This window comes from Mauremys mutica, unplaced genomic scaffold (assembly GCF_020497125.1).
Source record: "Mauremys mutica isolate MM-2020 ecotype Southern unplaced genomic scaffold, ASM2049712v1 Super-Scaffold_100422, whole genome shotgun sequence".
Taxonomy (NCBI): Eukaryota; Metazoa; Chordata; order Testudines; family Geoemydidae; genus Mauremys; species Mauremys mutica.
Window position 1 is genome coordinate 45640 of NW_025423339.1, and position 9754 is coordinate 55393.

General features: G+C 58.8%; 2 non-coding genes across 2 annotated transcripts; one reads left to right on the plus strand and one right to left on the minus strand.

The window, feature by feature from the left end:
* Window positions 1–4958: 4958 nt before the first annotated feature.
* On the minus strand, window positions 4959–5032 carry TRNAI-AAU. The gene has a single exon. It is a non-coding gene; the product is annotated as a tRNA-Ile (tRNA).
* Window positions 5033–5144: 112 nt separating this feature from the next.
* Window positions 5145–5217, plus strand: TRNAA-CGC. Its single transcript has one exon. It is a non-coding gene; the product is annotated as a tRNA-Ala (tRNA).
* Window positions 5218–9754: the final 4537 nt, after the last annotated feature.

Here is a 9754-nt window from a genome sequence, read left to right on the forward strand (position 1 = left end):
TAGGTCAATTAAGTGCCACACTGGTAATTAGTACAATGGGTCAATGATAGGATATTGTTAGCCTTTTTCTAGAGGGTCTGGCTGGAGAGTCTTGCCCGCATGCTCGGGGTTCAGCTGACTGCCATATTTGGGGTCGGGAAGGAATTTTCCTCCAGGGTAGATTGGCAGTGGCCCTGGAGGTTTTTCGCCTTCCTCCGAAGCATGGGGCAGGGGTCGCTTGCTGGTGGATTATCTGCTACTTGAAGTCTCTAAATCACGATTTGAAGCATTCAACAGCAGAGTCAAGGGAGTGAATTAGTTCAGGAGTGGGTGGATCGGCTTATGTGGCCTGCATCTTGCAGGAGGTCAGACTAGATGATCATCATGGTCCCTTCTGATCTTGAATTCTATGATTCTATGGAGCTGGCTGGGGAAATCGGGAGAAGCCCAGACCCAAGTTCTGGGCACCCCTCAAGATGGGCCTGACTGAGGGGTCCTGTTTTCTGTACCTACAAGCTCTGTTTTAGACTGTGATCCTGTCGTCTAATAAACCTTCTGTTTTACTGTCTGGCTGAGAGTCACGTCTGACTGCAGAGTTGGGGTGCAGGGACCTCTGGCTGCCCCAGGACCTGCCTGTGCAGACTCGCTGCGGAAAGCGCACAGTGTGGAAGGGCTGAATGCTCCGAGGTCAGACCCAGGAAGGTGTAAGCTTCTTGCCCTGGAGACAGTCTGCTCAGAGAGGAGGCTCCCCCAGAGTCCTGACTGGCTTTGTATGGAGTAGTTCCAAAGCATCCCAGCATCCCCTTCCACACCATGCGCTTCCCGGAAGTCCGCACAGGCACTGACACTCCCTCCTCTGGCTTTTGTCTCTTTTCCAGGCATTAGGAGGCCACCCGATCTCTCTGTTCTCCAACACCTTCAGTTGGCACCTTGCAGGAGAGCATCCCAGGCCACCAGGAGACAAGGTTGCAGCCATTCTCTGTGCAGATGGCATCACACTGGCCCTCTAGGGCTCTACAACAATCACACCCCCTTTCCCACCATCTAGATCCTTGAGAAATGCACAGGGGAAACTGAGGCAACCACACGGTAGTCAGAGAAAACATTAAGAACAGCCCCACTTTGTAACACCTGTATACGACTAGTTATACACTTTAAATGGGTGTAAAATAGTCAAGTATTGTGCTAAACAAAATGATACTCCAAACTGACCACCAAATTTAAGTTGCACGTTTTTCCCCTCAGGTGAGGGCTCTGGGGTGGGGCTGGGGATGTGGGGTTCACAGTGCAGGAGGGTGCTCAGGGCTGGGGTGCTGGGGGTGCAGAGCTGGGGATAAGGAACTTGGAATGCAGACAGGCTGCCCCAGGGCTAGGGCCAGAGAGGACTCCCCGTTGCCGTTACTGGCAGCCGCAAGCTCCAGGGGAGGGACCCCTCCTCTCCCCCCCCCCCCCCGCAGCACACTCACTCTGCACCACAGTCACTGCACATGCTCCTAGGGACTCTCTCAGGTCCAGAAAGCCAACTCGCCTCCCCTGTGGTGGGTATCGGGTGTCACGGAGTCCCTGGGCGATGCTCTGGAACTGCTCCCCACAAAGCCAATCAGGACTTTGGGGAGCCTCCTCTCCCTTGGAGCAGACTGTCTGCAGGGCAAGAAGCTCACACGGCTTCACCTCCTGGGTCTCTCCTTGGAGCATTCAGCATCCTCTGTTCCTCCGTGCGCTTCCCCCAGCGAGTCCGCCCAGGCGGGGTCCTGGGGAAGCCACAGGGTCCTGCCCCCCCACTTCGCAGTCAGACGTGACTCTCAGCCAGCCAGTAACACAGAGGTTTATTCGATGACAGGAACAGGGTCTAAAACAGAGCTTGTAGGTACAGTGAACCGGACACCTCGGCCGGGTCCATTCTGGGGGCAGTGAGCCAGACCCTCCTTGTCTGCACTTCACGCCTGGTCCCCAGCCAGCACCAGACTGAAACCCCCTCCAGCCCCCACTCCTCTCTGCTCAGTTCCTTTCCCGGGCCAGGAGGTCACCTGATCTCTTTGTCTCCAACACCTTCAGCTGGCACCTTTGCAGGGGAGGGGCCCAGGCCATCAGTTGCCTGGAGACAGGGTTTCGGCCATTCTCTGTGCAGACGGCATCACACTGGCCCTCCAGGGCTTTACAACAATCACACCCCCTTATCCCACCATCTAGAGCCTTAAGAAATGCATAGGGGAAACTGAGGCACACAGACAGTATTCAGAGAAAACATTAAGCACATTCCCACTCCGTAACACCTGCATACGACCAGTTACATACTTTGAAGGGTGTAAAATAATCAAATATTGTGCTAAATAGAATGATACTCCAAACTGACCACCAAATTTAAGTTGCACGTTTTTCCCCTCAGGTGAGGGTTCTGGGGTGGGGCTGGGGATGAGGGGTTCACAGTGTAGGAGCGTGCTCGGTGCTGGGGGTGCAGGCTTTGGGGTGGGGCAGGGCTGAGGATGAGGAACTTGGGGTGCAGACAGGCTGCCCCAGGGCTAGGGCCAGAGAGGACTCCCCACCACCACCACTGGCAGCAGCAAGCTCCAGGGGAGGGACCCCCCCTCTCCCCCCTGCCCCCCGCAGCACACTCACTCTGCACCACAGTCACTGCACATGCTCCTAGGGCCCCTCAGGTCCAGAAAGCTCACTCCCCTCCCCTATGATGGGTACTGGGGGGGGGTTGCCATCACAGGTGGCCTTCCGTGTTGCTGCCCCTCACCATAACTTCACTGGGGATGGGGGATGGGGCTGCCCCTTGCCCAGCATGGGGCAGAAGTGGGGTCTGCAGGGTGGTGGCTATGGCAGGGGGGGGAACAGGGTGTCATAAAATTCACCCAAGCCCCAGCTGCTCAGGTCTAGGAAGCCTCCCTCTCCCATCCCTCCTGTGGCGGGTGGGTTGGTGCGTGCTGGGGGAGTGGGCGTTGCCTTCACATGTGGCTTCCTGCCTCCCCTGTGCAGCCTGCTGTGCCTCACTGGGGGTAGGGGATGGGGCTTTCCCGTCCCCAGCGTGGGGCAGGAGTGGGGGGGGCTGCAGGGTGGTGGCTGGGGGGGGGAACAGGGAGGGCAAGTTGGCACAAAATTCACCCAAGCCCCAGCTGCTCAGGTAGGCCTATGAACCCCCTCCCCCATCTGCCCTGTGGTGGGGAGGGGCACTGCCTTCACATGTGGCTTCCTGCCTCCCTGACCCCTGCTGCAGCCTGCTGCCCCTCACCACAGCTTCCCTGGGGGACGGTGGGAGGGGGTGGGGCTGCCCCTTCCCCAGCACTGGGCAGGAGTGGGGGCGGGGGCTGGGGCTGGGGGGAATCATAGGGACAAACACTCACGGAAGCCCCAGCAGCTGCTAAGGTGAGTAATGTCCGTCTCCTGGCTGGAAGTCCCTTCACGTCTCCTCCAGGTAGGGGCAGGGGAGGGGAGGGCACGGCACGGCCCCCTCCCCTCCTGAGGTGCTACAGCACCAGCAGCTTGCACTGCTCTTATGCTGTAGCCCTTAGGCGGCGGCGGCAGCAGCAGCAAGGGAGAGAGACGCGCGCTGCACGCTCTTTACGTTCAGGCAGGGAAGCTCCATGGGCGGGGAGCGGGGGGGAAGCTTGAGCCCTGGCGGCGGCGGCGGCGGGGGGGATGAGAGGCGGGGGCAGGGGGGGGCGCTCCAAGCAGGGGAGAAACCTAGCTCCAAATATTGGTGGAGCAGAGCCCCTGACTGTGAATATTCCTGGGGCTTTAGCCCCAGGATCCCATATAAGTTGGTGCCCCTGGCCTCCACGAGTGCCGCACTCTGACCAGCTGAACCAGGCAAGCCACGGGAAGCTTCTCAAGGTCTTCCCCTGGTGTGGGCTTGGATGCGAAAAGCACCTGGCCGTTCATCAGCTGTTGCAAGAAGTGTGCAGAGTAGGAGTAGCGATGGGGCTGTAGCTTTCCACAGCATCTCAATTTGGGCAGCTTTCCATTCCCCTTTTCTGTGTAATGTCCCTCCCACGGGTTTCACTTGCGGAGCTGTACGACTCTGGCAGGGTGGCCATTTAGAAATCTTTTCCTTGCTTTTCTTTTTCGCCTGGCCCCAGCGTTAGGACCGTTTGGGTGTTTCAGTGTGTGTGTTTTCCCATTGGGAGGCATTTGGAAGTTTGGAAGGGGAGCCGAAAGAGGAGTCTTTTTCACAAGCAAGTTGGCTTTCTGCACAGGTAGGGCCCTTGGCCGTAAAGCTTAGCTCCGTCAGTGCGTCTGCATGGGGTTCCTCCAGTGCCTCAAGAGCCCGTGCTAAACTCTCGGTGTGGGCGTTTGGCTTGCGCCAGTCAGAGTGCGGTGCCTGCGTATTCCCAGGGCCGGCTCCCGTGAGGCGCGCATAACTGGGGAGGAAAGGGGTAGAAGAGAAAGCAAGTGAAGCTGACTTCGAGTGGTGGTGCCCCTGGGCGGAGTGGTCCTCCTGCTCCTTCCTGTCGGAGGGATGGGCTTGGGGGGTCTGGCTGTGGGCGGTGGGAGGATGGTGTCCAGGGAAGTCCCAAAAGTCACCCTGCGCCGGCGGAGTGTGAAGCCTCTCCCCTAGGTTGGGGTGCCGAGTATTAAGCCTTCCTCTGTGGCTTGGGCTGGGGAGCGTGATCCGGCGTCGGGTACATTTGGGTGGAGCCGGCGGCCGGCAAGAATTCGGGCCATCAGGTCAACCCTCTGTGGACAATGGGGGCGAGCCGGCAGGCCTGCGATTTTGGCTTTGCGGGCGGGCAGCTCAAGCCTGGCCTCCTATGAGCCTGGAAGGCAGCTGGCCAGGCTCACCCGTCTCCTCCCCGGGCCCAAGTTCCTTTCAGGCAGCAGGTGGAGCGAGGAGCCCAAGGAGGTGTCAGGAGCTTGGTCCTGCCTGGCGCCTGTGCCCAGCAGGGCTCTTGCCCGCTCCAGGCCCACCTGGTTTTGGCCTCTGCCACCCCTAGCAGTCAGCCAAAAGAGCAGAAGCCACCCTCTTCCTCCCGGAGTGGCCAGCATGGGGCTTGAACCCATGACCTTGGCGTTATTAGCACCACGCTCTAACCAGCTGAGCTAGCTGGCCGATGGGAAGCCTTCCCTGGCCTGACCCTTTTGGAAGGAGTCACCGGCTGGCGCGGGGAACGATGTGGCCTCCATTATCGAATGGATGGATCAAGAGGTAGCTCTCCAAGGTAGGGGAATTAGCTCAAGTGGTAGAGCGCTCGCTTCGCATGCGAGAGGCAGCGGGATCAATGCCCGCATTCTCCAGCGCCAAGGCAGCCGCGGGGACCTTCTCTTGCCCTTCTTTTAGAAGCCATGGACAGTCAGCCGGCTCAGCTCCTCCGGTGGCCTCCATCCCTCTCCCCGCTTGGCCTCCCAAAAAGCCAGCCTTAGCGGAGCACAAATCTCTTCCTCCCCGGCCCTTCTCCCCCTTGCGCTGACTGGGAGGCTGGAGACAGCTGGGGGAAGTTAGCTCAAATGGAAGAGCAGGGGAGAAGTAGTCAGACCCATACACACATTCTCCAGCCTGCTCTGCTCTGCTCTGCTCTGCTGTGCTGGGCTCTAGTGGGGGACCTGCACCTTTCTTTCTGAGCTCTCACTGGAGCACAATCCCTTTCCTCCTCCCTCCCTGCTAGTCTACGCCAAGCTCATTGGCCGGGAGGGAGAGCCACTCAAATACAGAATTAATCACATCCCAGGGGTCCATGAAGGGAATGAGGAGATGGGCGGGGTGGCACGCGATACCAGCTCAGCTGAGACCGTGAGACCTCGCAGCCTCCTGATCTCAGGCAGCATGGCAGCCGTGGAGCAGAGCAGAGCACGCAGACAGCTTGGAGACAGCCAAAGCGGGGAAGGGCTGCGTTGGTCTGGAAGAGGGAGTCGGTGGCTGTCTATCCTGGCGGAGGCAGGGTCGCTTTGCTGTATGCTGGGCCAGGGGCCAGGGAGCCTGCTAGAGTTGCTGAGCTGGGCCTGCTCCGGGCTTTGCTTGGGTTAGAGGAAAGTGGTGAAGATAGGAACGGCCCTCCTGGGTGAGACCGATGGTCCAGCTAGGCCACTATCCCGTCTTCTGACAGTAACCGATGCCAGGCGATTCAGAGGCAATGGCCAGAGCAGGCAATCGTCACGTGATCTATCCCTGCGTTGTCTTCTGAAGTTTGGTGCTTGTTTCAGGAGCTAACTCTCAGCCCAGACACACTCCAGGGAGGGAGCGTTGGTGTTTGTGCCGAGGAGCGTGGCTGGGACTCGGACCCCCTTCCCCAGCTCTGGGTAGCGCCCCCACCCCCTACCCCCATTTCAGGCTGTGTTCTGCTTAAGGCCACAGAGCCCTTGCCTTTTTTTGCCCGGTGCCTGAGAGTCAGGCCAGCTGGGAATTAGCTCAAGCGGCAGAGCGCTCGCTTTGCATGCGAGAGGTAGTGGGGGACGCTGCCCGCATTCTCCGAGCCTGTCGACTAAGGGCTCCTGATGAGCGTGGTGGACGGGAGAGCCGGCCATCTGACTTTTGGCCTTGCTGCCCGTAGCGGTCAGGCCGAAAAATCAAAAGCCATCCTCCCCAGGCCCACAGCCACCCAGGGGCTCCTCTGCACCATCTTGCCTGAGCTGGTGGAAGTGGAGCCTGGAACTGAGCTAATGTGCTGAGGGTTATTTGCACTGTGCGCTTCACATGGAGGTGAAAACACGGGGCACAGATCTTTGAGCACAACCCTTGTCCTGAGGAATGGGGGTGGGCTGCATAAAGAGAGACCGGCTCTCCCTGGCGGGGCTGCAGCGGCTCTTCACAGGGGCAGTCCCACTGCCAATTGGTACCAGAGTTTTGCCGGCCTCCTTTCGTGGGCTGACCTGGCTCCTCTCTCTTTAGGGAGACTGGTGACCCCAAACTTCCCAGAAACCATCATAGCGAGGCCAACCTGAGCACAGACACCTGCTCAGCACCCCGGGGTGCAGCCCTGAACTCCGGCAATCAGCTACGCTCAGCTGCCCACCCAACAAGCGTTACAAGCAGGAACCTTCGTGCCCCGTGTGTTCAGGTCCCTCCCAGCGCCAGCTTTAAACTCCGCTGCTCAGTTCTAAGCTTTGGCCACACGGGGGCAGCCCGGAGCTCAGCCAACGCCTCCCGGTGCTGGTTGCATTTCCCACTCCTCGTGGCAGGTTCACACCCCGCAGGCAGATCTCTGAATCGGAGCCGAACCGTTCCCCAAATCCAGCGCTTTAGCAGCAGCTTTGCTAGGAAAGCGCTGACGTCCCCAAGTAAAGTAAGAGCCAGAGCGCGGTGTCCAGGATCTTCTCTTGGGCCCCTCACCGTGGTGTCTGTCAGGCGCAAGGAGAAACCAGGGAAATGTTTTCATGGCGTTTAAGGGCAGAAGGGGCCATTAGCTCAGCTAGTCTGACCCCCGAATAACACAGAATTACACCATGACACGTATTGATCCCACAGACCTTAGATAGATCAAAGCGTTTCAGCCCTCAGGAAGGAGGCTAAACTGGGTACCAGAGGCAGCGAACAAGGGGCCCCCAAGGCAATGGCAGGGAACTGACGAGGTGAAATATGCCCAGATGATCCCAGCAGGTGACCCACCCCCATGCCACAGAGGTGGGAGTCCCTGTTCCTCCTGCCCTTAAGAATCTCTGGTGGTAAGTGGGTCCCCCCAGTTCCCCAGATAAGAATCCTCCATGTGGTTTCCCTGGCTTCACCGCCAGATAAGAACATTGTGTGGAGGGAGTGGGTTTCCCCTGTCTGACCCCATCTGGGATCTGTGGGTGTCTCTGTTCCCCTTTTCCAGATCCGTGTTGCTTGGGTGCGTCCCTCCCCGCCAGCGTGTGGGTGCTCCCATCCCCCCCTGCAGGCTCTGCGGGGGGTGTCTGTATAAAAAGAGACCGTGTCGCACCCAGGGTACGCTGCAGGGGCTATTCACAGGCACGATCCCACTACTGATCAGCACGGGAGTTTTGACCTGCTCCATTTCTGTTCTGGGCCAGTTCACCTCTCCTTAGGCAACCTGGGGACCCCAAGCTTCCCCAGGATCACGATATTGATGCCGAGCTTAGTGCAGGCACCCGATCGGCACAGCCCCCTGCAGCCCAGAACTCCTGAGCTCAAGCGATCCGCCGGCCTCAGCCTCCCCAGGAGCTAGGATCACAGGCACCAGCCACAGGGCCCGGTTTGTTTCACAGCCTGGCAGCTGGAGCTTTAAACTCTGCTTGTGAGCTCTGTGCCTTGGCCAAACGGGGACAGCCTGGAACTGGTAAATGCTCCTTCTCCCCCCGCCTCCGTCTCATGTCGAGCTGCAGGCACCGCTGTCCTCCCAGGTAAGATCTCGGACGTTTCGGTGCCCCCCATCCCCCGCCCAGGTGTCCGGGTACCTCTGCCCCCCATACAGAATCCTGGGTGTGTGGGTGTCCGTCCCTCTGCAGAGTATCCCGGAGTGTGGATGCCCTTGTCCCCCCCTACAAGATCTGGGGTGTGTGGGTGCCACTATCCCCCCAGTAGATCTCTGGTGGGTGGGTCCCCAGGCTGTGAGTGCTCCCATCCCCCGATGATACAGGCTGGGGGGGGGGGGTATAACTGGCTCTCCCTGTCCTGCCCAGGCGGTGCTACAGCAGCTGTTCACAGGGGCAGCAACCCCACTGTCAACCTGCAGCTTTAACCTGCTCCAGGGGTGACCTGCTTCACCCTCCTTTGGGAGCCCTGGGACCCCGAACTTCCCAGAATCACCTGATTGATGCCGAGCTTAGCACAGACACCGGCTCAGCATGGCAGGGAGCTGCCCTGAGCCCTGACAATCAGCTTCCCTCCGCCTCCTGCTGCACAGCGAGGGTCCCACGCGAGAGGCTTCGTGCCCAGCTTGCTCAGGAGCGTCCCAGGCTCCAGCTGTAAACTCTGCTGGTCAGTTCTAGTCTTTGGCCACACGGGGGCGGCGCTAACGGTCCCATCTAAACGCTGTTTGCGATCGACCCTTCGGATCGCAGATTGTAACCCGCGGGCAGATCTCTGAGTGCAGCCAAATCCCTCTCCAAACTGAACATTGAAGCAGCAGTTCCCATTGGAAAGATCAGGATTTTTGCCTTTAAAAACAAGGGAAATGTCTCCAGCGAGAGACTGAAGAAGCTCAATTGATTTAATTGACTCCATGAATGTTCCTCTGTGTCCCCCTAGGAGTCATGCCCCACATTTTGGGGACCACTGAACCCTACTCGCTAATCAGCGGCTAGTGATGCCAAAGCCCAAGGAAAGGGAGAACAAGTGCGGGGCCCCCAGCACTGGAGCCATGTGAAGGGGCTGCAGGAGAGGGGCAATGGCTGGTGGCCCAGGGAGTTAAGGGCAAAGGGGGCACAGGAGGGGGCAGGAGTTGGGGTGAAGGAGGTGCAAGGGTTGGGAGTGCAGGAGCTAGCGGTAAGGGGGGAGTGGGGATCGTCCAGGGGCAATGGGGAAGTGCCAAAGTACAAGCTTTGCCCAGGGCACCATTTTCCCTAACGCTAGTCTGAGCAAACAACTGGAAATGACCCTTCAGTGAGACCAGAACCATAGTGTAGAAAAGCCCCTTTGTTAAGTGGTGGTGGCTGAGTGCTTAGGGTGATGGGTTAAAAAGCAATAAGTGCCTTTTTGTGGAGGTTTGATTCTTGCCTGCTAGGCCAGGCTGGTGTGTGGTGTCTCCATGGCTGCACTTTCCGTCTCTGATCACCCACAGGGAGCCAAGTCTAGACATACTCAGAGACTCTATGCCAGGGTTTCTCAAACTTCCTTTCACTACAACCCCCTTCTGCCAAAAAAAACCCAACTTACTACATGGCCCTGGAAAGAGGGACCAAG